Source organism: Ictalurus furcatus, chromosome 7 (genome assembly GCF_023375685.1).
Source record: "Ictalurus furcatus strain D&B chromosome 7, Billie_1.0, whole genome shotgun sequence".
Classification (NCBI taxonomy): Eukaryota; Metazoa; Chordata; class Actinopteri; order Siluriformes; family Ictaluridae; genus Ictalurus; species Ictalurus furcatus.
In genome coordinates this window covers 10,545,912-10,565,728 of record NC_071261.1, presented here as the reverse complement: position 1 = coordinate 10,565,728, position 19,817 = coordinate 10,545,912, and positions in this window count along the sequence as shown.

Sequence of the window (19,817 nt, the reverse complement as noted above, 5' to 3'; positions counted from 1 at the left end):
CTTTAATTAACTACTAGCATGCGTGCTGTGCAAACTTATTACATGAATCACATGGCAGCGTATTTATGAATATCACTTACACCAGAAGATTGTTTAGACCCATAAAGGCAGATGAGATCAGCTCTAAGCATCGATCATGTACAATCCTGTACACAACCTGCAATATTATACTAGTCCAGTAAGTATTTTGATTGCAGTGCCTTTATGATGGCATGCTATTTTCTAGGTTTTAATCGAAACACTTTTTCCCGCCATAATGGGACACTTTCACGAGCACAATACCTAATTATAAAGATGCAGTGCTCCAAACTGCAGAATGAAACAACATTCTTTCAAAGTCCATGGAAGACATCATAGGAGACAATATCTTTATCAGAGACACTGTTGACCTGAAGGACCAAAATTTTGATGGATTGTGAAATAAAGTGAGCCCTAAGCATACCAGGTGATTGCGTGGTCAGCTTATCCTTCAAACTGTCATCATGTTTTCTTTACAGGCGATTGCAAAGAATGAATGAAAACATTGGCATTGTTTTATTAATTCATCAAAAACAAAATAGTGAATTGAAAGGATCCAGTGCAATTTTATAAAGGATGATGGATCAAGTGCTATTTTATAAGCTATGAGCAATGAGGGTGTAAAATTAAGCCAAATTTGCATTGTGTAATGTTATAATTGCAGAAATATATTGTCAATATACTAGACTCCTATTAGATGCTTTTTTGATGCTTGTAATTGTCTCTGTCATATACACCACTGTATATGTGTATAGGGTTAAATGTGTACACATGGTCACACATATGTGGGCCTTCCTGAAACTTTTGCCATGAAGTTGGATGCACAGAATTGTGCAGAATGTCTTTGTATGCTGTAGCATGAAGATTTCCCTTCACTGGAACTAAGGGGCCCAAACCTGTTCCAGCATGACAATGTCCTGGTGCACAAAGTGAGGTTTATAAAGACAAGGTTTGCCAAGGTTCATGTGGAAGAACTTGAGTGGCCTGCACAGAGCCCTGACCCAACCCCCACTGAACACTTTTGGGATGTAATGGAACGTTGAATGTTGTGAGGTTGGTTTTAAAAGGCTCTTAGAGGAAGCATATTTTCACCCCACCCACCCTAGTTGATAGTTGTCATACGATAGGGGAGAGTTATCTAGTGCGTAGGAAGTAGCAAGACCAAATTGGAAGAGATAAAAATTTACATTTGTCCATTTTTGTGGTATTGACATAAGGGGGTATCTGTGAAATCCAACATACTAAATGTCTTGTTCTTGATTCTCCAGCTCTTCTGGTGAATCATGCTTTGGTCAGTCTTGACTTGACCCCGTCTTTGCTTTCTAGTCAGCTGCTGTGGTAGCAGTTTATCCTGCATAACTCCTTATGTCTTTCCTTGTGGTCTTTGAAACTCACTTCTTTGGGAAATAGTGTGACCATGGGTAAGGACTCCCATTGGTAGCCCCCTGTCCTATATGCTTAGGTCATTTTTCCATCAAAGAGAGACCATCAACCAGTGCCTCCTGAACCTGCACCCGAAACACCTACCCAAGCAAGAGGTGGCACAAAGTGTTTCTGACAATGACATTTGAGCAAGCCAAACTTGCATTCTCATTTGTATCAACAGATGCAATGGTTTCCCTTTGGAGCCCCACTGGAGTGCTGCCTGTAAGATCTCTGTGCCCATTAAATCCCCCATCGTGGGCATTATCTCTTTGAGGGCCAAGAGCAAATGCACCATTATGCTACAGAAACCCTTTGCAAACCAGTGTGTCAGCTCTTTTATATTCAGGTTGTGGGTTTTATATATTATATTCACATTTGCCTGCAATGCATCTTCTGCTTGTACCACTAGCAAGACCATTGATTTCAGCCCTATGGTTTTCGCATCTGCCATTGCGGCCATTATGCATGCTCTTATACCAGGTCCCAATTTCCCTGCACTCTTGAACACAGCTCCTTTATGAATCTAGTACACTGTGAAATAGCCCAGCAACTCATTTGGGCTGATACACCACAAAATGGGCCAGGCATTCGATCTGATGTATTAGGTGGAGGATAAAACTTGATGCCGAAGAAGAACCACTTTATCCTGGTCAAGGTTGCAGTACATTGCTTGTCATCAAATATAACACACTGAACACTGAAAAAAATAATTTGTGAATTTTTTTTTTACGCACACATTATGTTACACAAGCGAGAGAGAGAGAGAGAGGGAGAGAGAGAGAGAGAGAGAGAGAGAGAGAGAGAGAGAGAAACATTGAATAGGAACAATACCTATTTTGGTATTGTTGTTCAGGGCTTCTATAGACAACCCTAAAGCAAACTATACATTTTTTTTTTTTTAAATTTCATGTAATCATGTGATGTCAACAGGTAATATAAATAAAACATACTTATTTATCATTTTAAAGAAAATACATTACTGTAATGAAATGTTGACTCATTTGACATACACCCCCAAGACCCCCACCCCCCAACACACACACACACACAAATCAGCAACCGCCATCAATCGATAGACAGTTATTCAATGTACACATTTGTTATTTACAGGCTTGTACAGTATGTTATTTTCTCAATGTAAGTATCTCATAATTTTTTTCTGAACCCATTAAGATTAAAATACATCATGAGCAATTTTTCTCGTTCCAAAGTTAGATGTAATCACCCCACCCCACCCCCCTTCCATGGCTTAGCACTTGTTCTCTCTCTCCAACTAGCATCAAATACAAAAAAAAAAATTAAATAGTTTTCAATTACATTTGATTACATTTAAGTTATTAGATTTTAAATGAATTAGCTTAAATAGTTGAATTATGTTTTTATTAATAATTTATTAATAACGAATAATTTATGAAGTCAGTTGTCATGATGTTCTAATGTAAATTAGTCCAGAAACTTTATATCAACAATAATCTATGTCATCCAGACTCTAGTGTTATGTGAATCTGACATCAAAAAAAAACTTTTTTAAAAAACACTTTTTTTGTTACCATAATTCCTTTGTTGTTGACTTAAAAAATAATTGATATCTGTTCATTGGTCATATTGTTTTGTACAACATTCAGTCCTCCGCCTACCAGGGAAGACCTAATTATAATCTCAGATGAATCATGGATCTCATTGTAGATACTTTTCCCCATATACTGTATGAACCTTGTACCCAACCATAGTGTGAACACAGATGGCTGGTTGACCTGCAGAAGGGTGATATATTTAGGAGCAAGCAGATGGAGGGTGAAAGAAGTGTTCAGTGCTGGGCTTTCAGTGTAATTTCCAGTGGAAACAGCACTCCGGTCAGCTGGCGATACACCATCATACACCATCTTGCATATATTCATTATATTTACCCAGAGACTCTCTGGACTCCATAGTCCAGAGAGTCCTTGGCAGGGAGTGCCAGTGGTCCCTTGCCTGGTTGTGCAACAGCAGGTACAGGACTTGTAATAATCTTTACCAGTTGCACAACTACTCCTGAAAACCTGAGATGTTACACCTTAAGAGGAGACCAACTGGGAAATGTGGTACTACTTGTCTTCACTAACCTCTTTATCCTGGTAATGGTGGATCCAGAGCCAATCTAGGTAACACTGGGTGCAAGTCGAGAGAATTTACCCCGGATGGAACACCAGTCAATCACACGCTAAACCTAAGCTCAGGATTGAACCCAAGACCCTGGAGCTACCTGTTGTTTCCTGTGCTGCCATTTTAAAGGTATGAAAAATTTCTTGCTTACAAAGGTCCGGCTAAACAACTAACATAGCTGAATGGTGACTATTAATGATATGGCTATAAATAGTGTCTCTTTCCATTAACGTTTTGACTCATTAGGGGACATGGTGGTTAGTGGTTAGCACTGTTGCTTCGCACCTCCGGTGTTTGGGGTTTGAATCACATCTCTGCCCCCTTTATGCTGAGCTTGCTTTGGGGGTTTCATTCGGGTACTCCGGTCTCCTCTCCCAGTCCAAAGACGTGTGTTGTACGCTGATTGGCATTCCCAAATTGTTGGTAGTGTGTGAATGTGTGCATGATTGTGCCCTGCAATGGGTTGGCCAGTCCAGGGTGTCCCCCTCCTTGTGTCCCGAGTTTCCTGGGATAGGCTCCAGGCTCCCCGCGACCCTGTGTAGTATAAGCAGTACAGAAAATGTATGGATGTATGGATGTCCTCTCCCATTTCTGACCTAGTGTCTCTAACCCTGTAGCTGGTCTGATCACTGTTCTGATAAGCTTTCTTCAGCTGAATATATACTGTACATACTATGTATGGTAAATGCATGTGAATGGATAAACCTCAACAGAGGATCTGCTACATGTTTTCTGGTTCATGTTTAAAAAACTAGAGTCACTGAACTACAGCTAAATTATTTAATACATGTAGCAGCTCTTCTACAGCATTTCTTTCTTTTTTTTTTTTTTTAAAAGTACTTAAATTGGTGGGTCGTATCTGGACGGTCGTCCCTGACCTAGATGCTGGCTTAATCCAGCATCACAATCTGAAATTTTCTTGTTTCTGGTACTGAATTTTCTTGTTGCTCTATTTCACCAGACAGCCACAGGCCTTGACGTTAATATTGCTAATTTGTGTGTGAAGTATTACAAATAGCGTGCACAGTTAGTGAGTATGTTGCAGCTGATTTACAAAAACACTTGTGTCGCATGTAAATTAGAGCGAGGAAAAGATGCTTCAATGAGCTTCTGACCTCTGAGAGATCTCCTTTTTGGAGTACATCTAACCTTTGCATAACTGACACGCATAATTAATCATCAAGTATAATCCCAAATGAACGTTGATAAAAGTTAAACGTAAAATTATAGCGTGTAGACATAATTATGCGTTATGTTAATGTCAAGAAAAAAACCTCCAAAAAAACCTATTTCAAGCCTATTATCAAGTGCTAATGATATTTCAGGTGCTAAATGAATCTATTAAAATGCCTCAACTGGCAGACTACACTCTATAAGACGTGTTATTTTGCTTATTTAGTTATTCAGGTTACATCATATTAGTCGGTTATGTATGGTATGTCATTACAGGAGTCTGAATCCCACTAAAAGTAGGGGTTTAAGGGGTTAAATTAATTACAATTTGGGAGATTCAGCTCTGACATGAGTTTAAAGGTCCCATTACATACCTAGGTGGAACTCCTGGTGTGAATGTCTGTTGATGAGTGACAGTGACAAAGCAGCAGCGGGTTCACACCACTGCGGCAGGTCTGCACAGGTACAACTCAAGCTATCCATCTTCCTCCGAAACAGGAAACAGGGAAAAATAAAGGGGAGCAAGACAGCGATTTGTCCTTGTGTGTCACAGCAGCGGTCAGATCGAGGTGTGTGTGTGTGTGTGTGTGTGTTTGTGTGTGGGTAAGAAAGAGCGAGAAAGTGAAAAAGTGAGAAAGATAATCCCGACTATAGATCACTGCCATTGGCCCATGAGTGCACGCAAGCACACATTAGCATGCATAAGCTTTGTACGCGTGTGAAATTGTTCTACTTAAGAGCAATCTTTCACCGTGACAAGCCATTTAAGGAAAAACCGGGATGCCATTTTAATTTCCACTGTGGCTACCTTTATAGCATGGCTCAGCTTGTGATGTTGTTGCGGCATGTCTTCTGAAAAGGTTTTTGTTTTCAGACGTGCATTGTTTTTTTGGACTTAGGGCCATTTACCGTGAGGGTTTGGTCCGTTTGGTGGAGTGTGAAAACAGTTTTTGAGCCAGGGAGCTGCCCTGAGAACTGACCACTGGTCCTCTTGATAATGGTGGTCTGGGGCTTGCTTCCAGTGAACCACGGTGCAGTCAGCATCAGGTGTGAAAGTAGCCGCTTGCAGCACTGTAAGCCGAGTAATGTGATTGGGTGAACTTGTCAAGTTACTTCATGTCTCCCTGTTTCAATTTTCACGATGGCAGAGAAAGGGTTATAGTGGTCAGTGAAAGAGTTGGAACCAGACTGTCATAGGACTGGAGCACTGTAATTAGCTCAACTATGTGGTGTGCGTGCTTGCATCAAGAGCATCATGAAAAACGCACTCTAGAACCTGCTGGCCTGCATGGCTAAAAATCTTCTTATATACATAAATACAGTACCTGGTTTGTAGTATTCCTGCATGATGAGATGCCACACATTCAAAAAGTGCTGCTCTGCATGGCCAAAAGTGACATATGGAACTGCGCAATCGATCCAATTGTTCTGTGTCAGAAAGCAAACCTGTGATTTCCTCCAAGTGATGTTATTTTATTTTGAACGCGTAAGAAATGCTATGACCACTATTTTTTCAAATAACTATCTGTAATTTTGAATGCTAGCTGTGTCATAAGATCCTGTTGCATATCGATCCATAGTTTATATATGGTGATCAGTTTTGTTTTGTTTTGAAGTCTGTCCTTCCATCAGTTTTGCAATGGAATAGTTTGCAAGCACATTTCCCCTTACTGTTGGTGATGATGACAGCATTCTCAGGTGAAAAAACAAACAAACCCAAAACAATAAACCTAAGAGCAAGCTTTAATTGTGGCAAGCCATCTAAGCGCACATAGCATGTATACAGTATGTATTTTCCAAAAACATATTTTTGGACATATTCTTCTGATATCAGGTGACAACACCAATTTGAGTTTGCTGTATTCTCATATGACTTCAAATAGACTCACTGACCGCTTACATAGGAACATCATACTAATAATAGGTAGGACTCTCCACCCTCTCAAAACAGTCTCAATTATTTGTGTCATGGATGCTGGAAACATTCCTTTGAGATTCTGGTTCATGCAACTTGATTGCATCACATAATTGTTGCAGATTTGTCCGCTTCATGCTGACAAGGTCTGGTGCCTGGATAGGCAAGAACATTGTCATATTTATGGAAAATGTTGCATTATTATGCAGGAAATAGCTGTTATCCAGACATCCATTTTTCCATACCACTTATCTTACACAGGGTAACAGAGGATCCTGGGGCCTATCCCAGAGAACTTGTGGAACAAGGCGGTGGACACCCTGGACGGGGTGCCAACCCATTGTTGGGCACAATCACACACACATTCACACATTTGGAAAAGCCAATCAGCCTACAATGCATGCCTTTCGACTGGGGAGGAAACCGGAGAACCCAGAATAAACCCCCAAAGCATGGGTAGAAAATGCAAACTCTGTGCACACCCCCAGCCCTGGAGGTGCGAGTCAAATGTGCTACCACTAATCCACCATGCCTGCTCACACCAACTCATGAGGTAAAAAACTTCCCCAGACTGTAAGGGATTGTCATGTCTATCAGTTACTGGCAGACAAGTGCAAAAACCAAACAGATGCCTATCTGAAGAGGAAAAGGTGCTCTTGATGATAAACAAAATATTTGAAAAAATTGTTTAATCATTGTGTGCACCACTCTTTCAATTACAATTGAAAATCTGTGAATTTGTATGGTGACCAGGAAACACGTATATACAGTGCCCTCCACTAATATTGGCACCCTTGGAAATATGAGCAAAGAATGCTATGAAAAATTGTCTTTATTGTCTTTTTTAAGCTTTTGATCTCTTGTTGAAAAAAAAATTCACAAAAATACACTGCTCTCATGGATATCAAACAATTGCAAACAAAACACAGGTTTATAAAAAATATCTTTGTTAAATATAGTTGTGTAACAATTATTGGCACTCTTTTAGACAATACCTCCGTTTGTCAAGATAACAACTTCTTCTCCTTATAAAAGTCGGGCCCGACCACGTTGCCAGATGAACGCCCTCATCCGGACCACCAAACGATGGCTCCGGCCGGATCGGCATACCGCCTCGGAGGTGGCGGAGAAGGTGGCGGTCGACCGTTTCCTGAGGGCGCTACCCCGGGCAGAGAGACAGGCCGTGGGGGCACACGCCCCAACTACGCCCCAGGAACTCCTAACTGTCCTGGAGCGAACCTTGGCCACCCTGGAGCTCGACCCCGGGGAGCAGCAGCACCTCGATCGGCCCCCCGGTGCCCTGGGCCCCCGGTCCGACCGCCAGACCCGGCCCCGCACCTGGAGGAACCCCCAGAGGGCGCCCACTTGTGAACACCCCTGAGACGAGCCCATGCCTACAGAGCTGGAGAGGGAAGCCGCCCGGCTGCTTACAAAACCATGGCTGCGCCCTCCATCAGCAGCAACTGCCGGAGGCGCCCTCCTTGACAGTGTGGGTCGAAGGGAGACCGGTAACCGCCCTGCTGGACACCGGGAGCACGGTGACCCTCGCCCGGCCCTCCATCCTGCCTGAGGAGCGCCGCCCAAGGGGGACGTTCACCGTGACCTGCGTCCATGGGGACACCCGGGAAGTCCCCTCAGCCGAGGTCCAGATCCGGGGCGAAGCCGGCACCTGGCCCCTCCAGGTCGGAATCATCCCCGAACTCCCCGTGCCCCTCCTCCTGGGACGAGACTGGCCAGGATTCCTGGTGGTACCGAGAGCCGAGCCCCGGAGATTGCGGCGACGTACGAAGGGGACCCCGGCCCGGCCGGCCTACCTGGCCCAGGACGACGGAGAGGCCACCACAGAAGGTAAGACCCCCCAAGCTACTAACCCTCTGTCGTCTGTCCTTCCCCAGGTGAACCGAGAGGGGAAGTTCGGCCGGGAGCAGAAGGAGGACGACCGGCTGAAGCACTGCTGGGCTCAGGTGTGGGTGATAGAGGGGGTCGACCAGAGTCCAGACCTGAGGCTCCCCACATCGTACTTCCTCGTCTGAGGGGGGCTCCTCTACCAACGGGCCTGCTGCCGCGGGGAGCAGGTGGACCTACTGGTGGTGCCCCGACCCAAGACGGCCGTCTTATTACACCTTGCCCACACCCATCCACTCGGCGGCCACCTGGGGGCCCGAAATACCCTGGAGAAGCTGCGGGACCGCTTCGCGTGGCCCGGGATGGACGCGGAGGTCCGGGCCTTTTGCCAACAGTGCCCGCAGTGCCAGTGCACGGCCCCGCGGAGGCCCCCGCCGGCGCCCCTGATCCCCCTGCCCATTATCGGCGTCCCGTTTGAGCGAGTGGGCATGGATCTCGTGGGGCCCCTACCCAAGTCTGCCCGGGGCCATGAATACATCCTGGTCCTCGTCGACTACGCCACGCGGTACCCCGAGGCGGTGCCGCTCCGCAAGGCCACCTCGCAAAACATCGCCAGGGAGCTGGTACTCCTCTTCAGTCGAGTGGGGATCCCCAAGGACGTTCTGACCGACCAAGGTACGCCTTTTGTCTCGAAGCTAATGGCGGATTTGTGTCGTCTGTTGCAGGTGAAGCACCTCCGGACGTCGGTCTACCACCCCCAAACCGACGGGCTGGTCGAGAGGTTCAATCAGACCCTCAAGCGGATGCTGCGCCGGGTGGTGGACGAGGAGGGGAGGAACTGGGACCTCCTCCTCCCCTACGTACTTTTTGCCGTTTGGGAGTGCCCCCAGGCGTCCACGGGCTTCACGCCCTTCGAGCTCCTGTTCGGGCGGCGCCCGCGGGGATTGTTGGACGTGGCTCGCGAAGCCTGGGAGGAGCAACCATCCCCCTTCCGCTCCGTCGTTGAGTACGTGCAGGACATACAAGCAAGGATTGACAGGGTGGGCCCCATCGTCCGGGAGCACATGCACGCGGCGCAGGAGGAGCAGAAGAAGGTATACAACCGCCCCGCACAGCCCCGGGAATTCCAGCCGGGGGACCGGGTCCTCCTGTTAGTGCCCAGCAGCGCCTGCAAGTTCCTCGCCCGGTGGCAAGGTCCATATACCGTCCTCGAGCGCCGGGGCCCGGTCAACTACCGCCTGCAGCAGCCCGGTAAGCGGGCGGACGAGAAGCTATACCATGTAAACCTGCTGAAAAAGTGGGTGGAACCAGCCCCGGTGGTGTCGGCGTTCGCAGCTCAGGACTTGGACCGGGGCAAGGGTACCTTGGTCGGCTTAGGGGAGGACCTCACCCCCGCCCAAAGACAGTAGCTTACCGAGCTGATCGACCAGTTCGCGGATGTGTTTTCGGCTACCCCGGGGATGACCCAGCTGGTCCAGCATGAAATCAAGACTCCTCCCGGTGTAGTGGTGAGACAAAGGCCCTACCGTGTCCCCGAGGCTCGGCACCAGGCCATCGAGGAGGAAGTCAGTCGCATGCTGCGGGACCACGTCATCGAGGAGTCCAGCAGCCCCTGGTCCAGCCCCATCGTCGTCGTGCCAAAGCCGGATGGGAGCATGAGGCTATGCAATGACTTCCGGAGGCTGAACCAGGTGTCAGAGTTCGACAGCTACCCCCTCCCCAGAGTGGACGACCTGGTCGAGAGGCTGGGGAGCGCCCGATTCATATCGACCCTGGACCTCACCAAAGGCTACTGGCAAGTGGCGCTCGCACCGGAGGCAAGGCCCAAGACGGCCTTTAGCACGGCCACCGGCCACTGGCAGTATCGGGTTCTCCCCTTTGGGCTGCACGGGGCGCCTGCCACGTTCCAGCGGCTAATGGACATCCTCCTGCGGCCCCACCGGCAGTTTGCAGCGGCCTACCTGGACGACGTGGTCATCCACTCCTCCATCTGGGCCGACCACCTGTTCCACCTCAGGGAGGTCCTGAAAGCACTCCGGGGGGCCGGCCTGACTGCCAACCCAAAGAAGTGCCATCTAGGGCTGACGGAAGCCCCAACTAAAGAAGATCGAGGCGGTGAAGGGCTACCCGCGTCCGACATCGAAAAAGCAGGTACGTGCCTTCTTGGGATTGGCGGGCTACTACCGCAGGTTCGTGCCTAATTTTTCTGCTGTAGCCTCTCCCCTCTCAGACCTTACAAAGAAGGGCCAGCCAGACCAGGTCAGGTGGACAGCCGACGCAGAAAGGGCCTTCCAGGCCCTAAAAGGGGCCCTCACCAGCGCGCCGGTGCTCCGCAACCCGGACTTTGACCTCCCGTTCACCGTGCATACTGATGCATCCGAGACCGGGCTGGGCGCCGTCCTCTCCCAGACCTTCGACGGGGAAGAACACCCAGTCCTCTTCATCAGCCGGAAGCTGTCCCTGGCCGAGAGGAAGTATGCGGCGGTCGAGCGGGAGGCACTGGCGATAAAATGGGCCATCGAGGAGCTGAGATACTACCTGGCAGGCAGGCACTTCGTCCTCATAACGGACCATGCCCCCCTGCAGTGGATGGCCAAGGCGAAGGACACCAACGCCCGGGTAACCCGCTGGTTCCTCGCCTTACAAGACTTCTCCTTTCAGGTTAAGCACCGGGCAGGGGCCCAGCATGGTAATGCGGATGGGCTCTCACGACGAGACACCCTCTGGGCCCACCACCAAGCGGCAGTAGGCTCGGAGCTGAGGGGGGGGGGTACTGTCGCGACGGGCAGAGAGCCGGCGCACACAAGAAGGAAATCGCTCCTTCTCCAACTGCCGCACCGGCACGACGTGGGCAGCTTCGTGCCGAACCTTCCGCCAGCCGAAAGGACCGCCGCGGCGGGGCGGGACTGACGCGACACCGGCCAGCGATTGGCGGACCCAACGGAGAAACTCCACCACTCAGGCGACGGCGGAGGAGGATAAAAGGGCGCGCTTCCGGCCGTACGGGAGAAGAGAATACCGTAGCGACAAGACGGACTCCGTGCGTATTTTCCAGCGACATAGCGACTCGCAATCACCGAGCACGACGGTAACCTCACACCCCACGCTAATCTCTCTCTCTCTCTCTCTCTCTCTCCCCTCAAAAGGTGCAAACGCGGACGAGATCGCCGGGTGGTGAGAGTCCCACCTACGGAGGACGCCGGCCCGGGAAAACCCTCGCCCCCGTCTCGGGAATCCCGCCTCCGCCACGAGTAGGCTACACCGGCAGTCACGCCTCCACAAGCCCCGCACTCATCCCCTCACAACCCACTCACTTCACCCTTGCACCAATAAACCACCGTTTGTGAACGTTCTTCTGCCTCCTGTGGGTCTGTACGCCGCCCTTCCCCGGGCTAATCCCTCACAATACACATGTCCAATTCCAGGTTGATTTATATCATTTCCAATTAACTGGAGCGTCTTAATTATTCCCCTGATGGTGGAAATGGGCATTTTACATGCTTCTGCTATTTTTTTATAGCCACTTCCCATTTTGTGAAGCTCAACAACTTTTTGCCACACATCACAGCTATATCCCTTGGTCTTACCCATTGTTATGAATGACTAAGGGAATTTGGCCTACTTGTTACCTCATATTTATACCCCTGTGAAATAGGAAGTCATGGTTGAACAACTTCCTGTTCCTATTCACCCAGGTGTACTAAAAAAATGTAAAATATCAAGGGGAATATACTCCTCATATGAATTCATAGGGGTGTACACCTATAATTAACAAAGCTATATATATATATATATATATATATATATATATATATATATATATATATATATATATAATTTTTATATAATTTTTTTTTTTGATAAACCTTTGTTGTGTTTGCAGTTGTTTGATATCCATGAGATCAAACGTTTAAACAAAAAATACAATTTTTCACAGCCTTCTTTGCTCATATTTACCAAGGATGCCAATATTACTGGAGGGCACCGTATATATATATATATATATATATATATATTTTTTTTTTTTAAATGAGGGTGAAAATACGTTCTGCTGACACTGAAACAACATGTTCTTCCTCGGTTTCCTTTTACTTGCAAATCTTGCAATAAAAACCACTTGACTTGACTCTTTTAGTAGCTACTCCTGTCATTTAGACTGAGAAAGAGCCTGATCTCAGAGCTTAGGTTTTGAAATGACAGGTGACATAAATGCAAAATGCCACACTTCATTATGACCCTGCTTTTCCAAATGTCAAAAATGTCCCTGCTTCTTAAAACTTTGGGGACTTAACTGTTATGTGTGTCTGCATTTCCTCCCAGAGCCAAGCACTGAATGCTAGGATCTCTAATGCGAAGTCTAAAATGTTAAAAATATACACATGCTGACCTTTTACTAAATTTCTTCATTTGGATTCATGGTCCCTAACGGTCCTGTTCAATTCACTGAGAGACTGCAGATGTTCATACTCCTTGTAACAAGTGGATTGGTGGCATGAAATTTGCCTCATGATTATGATTCATAGCATATTACACATTTAGGGGGGGGGAGACACCCTGGGAGGAATGAAAATGCAAATAAATAAGAGTTTGAACATTTTATTCTCTAAAACGTCATGAGCTGTGAATGATCACAAGGCTTTTGCTCTAGTTCCACCCACACACCTACCCCTTGCATAATTTATGAAAACTGTGCATGGTTTTTACAGTACACTGTATCTTGGTATTTACTGTAAACCGTCCATGGTGTTGCATTAATGAGGCTTATGCTAATCTGTTATAAACTTTCTAAACATAAATTGTTATATTAGTATGTCATAGTGACATGTCATATGACATAGTGAATTAATCAACAGATGCTATAAAGTAGTCTATTGCGTCCACAACTATATACCTCATGATTACTTATCTACTCTCATGAGACCTTCAAGTTCCTTGGTTGCACTGTTTTGAACATATCTTCTTTGGTTCTTCCCAGCCTCCATCCTGTGATCATTAGTTTTGCCTGTTTCTTGTTTTGAATTTCATCCCTGCATATGCATTTATAATTCATGGTTGTTTTTCTTGCAAATCTCTGCCATGCTTCTAGTGTTGCCAGTTTCCTTGTTCCCATGTTTCCTCAACATTATCACTGCGAATGGTTAATACTAAGGAAAAGGTATGTTTAGGGACTGCAACTTTTCTGAAAACTTACAACATTTATCAAAAATGAAACCAAATCACCCTCAGTAATGTTGATGTTCTTTCTACTCATGTACATATGTTAATAAATGCCAATCATCCATAAATTACCAGGCTCCCGGGTGGTGCAACAGAAAAGTGTTTGGTCTATCTTCCGGAGATCACAATTTTATATCCCAATGATGCTGCAGCCATCCATGGCCAGAGCAAAATTGGCCATACTCTCAGGTAAGGGAGGGTGGGATACTATCTCTCCCCTATCAATCACAGCGATGCTAGCCAATCATGGTTGTCTATGAGCCCTTGCATGCAGACGAGGGTTGGATAGCGCTTTCCTCCATGTGTGTTACGCAGCCCCCCTAACATTGCATGAACAGGATGGTTGGTAGCTATTATGTGATAGGGGAGAGATGGGTGATGAATGGGAATTGACCATGAGAATATCAGGGGGAAAAAAAATTGTTACCACCTACTGTAGGCAACATGACAAGAGTCATGTTGATGTTTCAATCTTTGCAACGGTAGGTACGTTGTACTGCTTCAGTACAATGTTCAACTGTTTGAAGGATTTGTATGTTGCACTTGATAAGAGAGGTTGCTTAATGACTAAATATATATAATGTTATATAGAATATAACATTAAAACCACCTGCTTAATATTGTGTAGGTCCCCCTTGTGCCATCAAAATAGTTCTGATCTGTCAAGGCTCCACAAGAACCTCTGAAGGTGTGCTGTGGTATCGGCAAAAAAGACGTTAGTAGCAGATCCTTCAAGTCCTGTATGTTGTGAGGTGGGGCCTCCATGGATCGGACTTATTTGTCCAGCACATTTCACAGATGCTTGATCAGATTTATATCTGCAGGATTTGGAGGCCAAGTCAACACCTTGAACACTTTGTCATGATTTTCAAACCATTCCTGAACAATTTTTGTTGTGTGGCAGGGTGCATTATCCTGCTGAAAGAGGCCACTGCCTCTAAACAATGTTTAGGTAGATGGTACATGGTTTCCTGGCAGAACATTGCCCAGAGCATCACATTACCTCTGCCGGCTTGCCTTCTTCCCATAGTGCATCTCTTCCCCAGGTATGCGATGCCCACGCACCCAGCTGTTCACATGATGTAAAAGAAAACGTGATTCATCAGACCAGGCCACCTTCTTCCATTGCTCCATGGTCTAGTTCTGACACCAACTGTAGGTGCTTTCGGCGGTGGACAGGGGTCAGCATGGGCACTCTGACCAGTCTGCACCTGTGCAGCCCCATACGCCACAAGCTGTGATGCACTGTGTGTTCTGACACCTTTTGATCGTTGGATCAATTGTGAATATTGATTAGTTGACATTAAAGGTGTTAAATGATATAAATGATCAATCAGCTTTTCTTATAACTGAATTTCATGGAATCTAACAAAATTACTTTCACTCATCAGAGCCTCTCTTTCTGTATGCCAACCTAATTTAGTTCCTGTGGTCATCCAGGCTGCTGAATATAATTACAACCGTATCTTTAGTTTTTTGTGGTTGTATAATGGTTCTGTATTCCCCCTGGTGTCGTTCTCTATTCGCCTGAGTGTTGGCCTGCCTGGCTGGCTCTAATTGTCATGTACATGCACTAGCACTCCAAATTTAGTGCAGCACTGCCTTTAATTTAATTGGAAAACAGAGAAGGGAAATGGGAACAAAAGACAAAAAAACAAAAGAAACAGAAGCAATCTTTCTTCAAGATGCAATAAAAAAAATCCATGAATAATGCATGCAGTTGATGGATAGGATTGCAAATAGAAGCATGATGGCGGTAGTTCAGTTCACTTCTCTGCCACAACACTCCTCCAAGCTGCTGGCTTCAGAAAGATACAAACTGATTAATATTCCATAGTTTAGAAATGAGGTACCAACAAGATAATGTTTTATAGTTCCTCTATCATATAGTATACTGTATTTGAACAGAAGTTGTGTAGTGAGTAAATTCTGCATATGAAAACTTGTAAATGTATGATACATTTAATATGCCTGATAATAAAACTTGAACAGTTCCAGAGTGATTACTTTATTCATATCAAATGCAGCAACACTGCATTATTTATTATAATTCTGCTAATTCATTTCGAATCTCACATCCACCAAATGAAACCTGTTTATCAGCTGCATTGTGTTTGGCAGCCTTCATAAATCTTAATAATGAACTTCATTAATCCCACTGACAGCTTATCATACCAAGTTATATCATCGTTGATGGTTTTTTTTTTTTTACCCTTAAGTTTTGTTTTATGTAAAGAGTTTGTCTTACTAAATCCATGCTACTCATCAACCAACTAAACAGCTTATACTGGGTATGCACAAAGAGATAAAAATAACAGTCACCGTCACTATGAAAGCCTTACCCTATTAGTTGCGAAATCAGACAATACATCAAACCTAATGAAACTTATTACGTGTTCAAACATGTTCAGTTTCAACGTGTTCAAACGTGTTCAAACATGTTCAGTTTCAACATGTTCAAACGTGTTCAAACATGTTCAGTTTCAACAGCTAGCAGCTAAACTAGTATTTATTAGCTATCTAGTTGGTTAGCATATTGAACCATATGCTTTTTCTCTGTGGATTTCATATAAAAAGGCCTATTAACTATGATATTTTGTTTTCATGTTGGAGTTCTGACAGTGCTAGAGCTAACTCTTCTCAAGCAAATATGGTGGTCCATGGTGAAACCATACCTTTCAACATAGCAGAAAAAGCAAGGATATTACAGTGCAATGACCAGACAGCCCTCTACAACAGTTGAAACTTTCAGCTAACTAGCAGTGTGGATACCTACAGTGGCAAGAAAAAGTATGTGAACCTTTTGGAATTTCATGATTTTCTGCATAAATTTGTCATAAAATGTGAAATATTCACGTCTTTATTGAACACACTCATTCAACATTCAAAATGGCAGTGGAAAAAGTAAGTGAACCCTTAGAATTAATAATTGGTTGACCCCCCCCTTGGCAGCAATAACCTCAACCAGGCGCTTCCTGTAGCTGTGGATCAGACCTGCACATCGTTCAGGAGGAATTTTAGCCCATTCTTCCTGGCAGAACTGCTTTAGCTCGGTCATATTCTTCGGACGTCTCATGTGTATGGCTTTCTTCAAGTCATTCCATAGCAGCTCTATTGGGATGAGGTCTGGGCTCTGACTTGCCCACTCCAAAAGGCGGATTTTGTTTTTCTGAAGCCATCCTGTTGTGGACTTGCTCCGGTGTTTTGGGTCGTTGTCCTGTTGCATCACCCAACTTCTACACAGTTTCAGCTGATGTACAGACATTACATTATCCTGAAGAATTGTCTGATATACTTGGGATTTCATCTTCCCATCAATGATTGCAAGCTGGCCAGGCCCTGATGCAGCAAAGCAGGTCCAAATCATGATGTTTCCTCCACCATACTTTACGGTTGGGATGATGTTTTCATGATAATATGCCATGCCCTTTCTACGCCAGATGTAGTGCTGTGTGGTTTTTCCAAATAGTTCAATCTTAGTTTCATCAGTCCACAAAACATTTTGCCAATGCCGCTGTGGAGTGTCAATGTGCTCTTTTGCAAACTTCAGGTCTGCAGCAATGTTCGTTTTAGTAAGCACTGGCTTCCTTCGTGGTGTCCTGCCGTAGATACCCTGCTTGTGCAATGTTTTACGTATTGTAGACTCATGACCAGAGATGTTAGCCAGTTCCAATGATGCCTTCAAATCTTTGGCTGCCATTCGGGGTTGTTTCTTTACCTCATTGATGAGTCTTCGTTGTGCTCTTGGTGTAATTTTGACTGGGCGCCCACTTCTTGGTAGAGTAGCAACAGTCCCAAAGTGTCTCCATTTGTTGATTGTTTGCCTAACTGTAGACTGGTGAATTTCTAAAGTCTTTGAAATCACTTAGTAACCCTTGCCAGCTTTATGTAAATCAACAATTGTTGATCGTAGATCCCCTGAAAGCTCTTTTTGGCGAGGCATGGCTCACAAAAGCGTGTACTTCTTGTGCAGAGCAAACTCCAAAAGTTTGGGGGGTTTTTATTAGTCAAAGTAGCTGTAGTCCACACCTCCAAACTCATTTTCTTAACGAGACTCCAGGTGTGCTAAAACCTGACTCCAATTAGCTTTTTTGAGGTCATTAACTCAAGGGTTCACATACTTTTTCCACAAGCACTATGAGGTTTTTTTTTTGGTTGTTCTCAATAAAGACATGAAAGATCAGAATTTTTTTTTGTTTTATTATTTTAGGCACATTATATTTGTCAATACCCTTGACTTAGATGAAGATCAGATCACATTTTATGACAAATTTATGCAGAAAACCATGAAATTCCAAAAGGTTCACATACTTTTTCTTGCCACTGTATATGATATTTCAGCAGTATAATCTGTATGACCAGCAGTGGTTACAACAATGTGTGCTTTGTTTATTTTCATAATTAGAACAAAGGTGTCCAAAAAAAAAGTACCGTTTTGTATCAGTATTGAATTCAAGATTCGGATCGGTATTAAAAATTTTCAAATCATACCCAACACTTATCAGCACTATGCAGTATATGCTAAATTAATATGAATAGAAAATGCTTTTTTGTGGTTTTCTTGTTTGATAAGGACTACAGGAAGTTGGCCAGAAGTTGCTCAGTGGAGCATGGAAGCAGAGAGGAACCAATGTCAACAAAGCCAGGAGGCAGAGTGAAGACAATGTCAGTGAAGCCAGGAGAAAGGGACACCATGACATCATTGAAGTGGCATCCTCAGAGCAACATCCTTCGCGATGCCTAATGTTGGAGCAACGTCCTCAGCAGAGCCTAGGAGTGGACTAATGACCTCGGTGGAGCCAGATGGTGGAGCAACATCCTTAGCAGAGCCTGGGGGCAGAGTGATGACTTTGGCAGAACCAGGCAGTGGAGAATGACTTTAAAGGAGACAGGGTGTGAAGCAATATCCTCAGCGGAGCCATGTGGTGGAGCAATGTCCTCAGCAGAACCAGGATGTGGAGCAACATCTTCAGCGGACCCAAGATACGGAGCGACATCCTCGGTGGAGACTGGGAGCAGACAGTCAACATTAGCAGAGACAGGAGGTGAAGCAAAATCCTCGACTGAGCTCGGATACAGAGTACCGACCTTGGCAGAGCCAGGTGACAACGCAATGCCCTCAGAGAAGCCAGCATGTGAAGCGATGACTTCAGTAGAACCTGTCAGTGAATTGACAACTTGTGGAACCAGAATTGGGAGCACCATTTCATGGTAGAGCCTGGGGCCAGAGTGTTGTCCTCCGAGAACCTAGGGGGTGGATTGATATCCTCAGCAGAGCCAGAATGCAGAGCAAATTTAAGGGTGGGTGAATATAATCCAATTATTATTATTATTTTTAACAATTGTCTATGGTCCAGTTTCTGATTTCTAGGTTGTTTTTATCCTGACAGTGTATTATTAAAATCAAATAGTTCACACTGTCAGGTTCCCCACGACCCTTTAGGATTAGTGGTATAGAAAATGGATGGATGGATGGATGGATGGATGGATACTCTTTAATTTATGAATTTATGAATTTAATTACATTGTTATTACCAAGATTGGTTTTAGTATTACTAGGACATGTTTACCCCCTACACTTTTTAAATATATTTAAGTCTCTAGTGTGTGTCTGAGTGTGTGTGTGTGTGTGTGTGTGTGTGTGTGTGTGTGTGTGTGTGTTAAAACATATGCATTTGAATGTGTTCTAATACCTCTGTACACCTGCACACAAAATGCATCTTGCTGACAGAATGTCAGAATTCCTATCCGTTAACTTGTTTTAGGTGAGAGACATTCTGCTTTTCAAGTTCTTGCCAAAACCTTTATTATTTTTTGTTGCTTGGCAGATCTAAATTACAACAGCTCCAAACCTGCATGAATGTAGGTGTAATTTCTTCATCATGGCACATCAGGGTATGCCTTATTGCATGAATGGATTTTCAATAGCAAAACATTAATTAATCATCTTGGTGGTGATTAAAGGAGAGTAAACAGAGCCAAATGGCCCAAGATCTTCTCATTGGTATGGTTGGCGAGACGTTTTAATATTTGCTCTTTTCTCTTGACCTCGTGTAAGCACTGGTTTATTATCCACAATTAG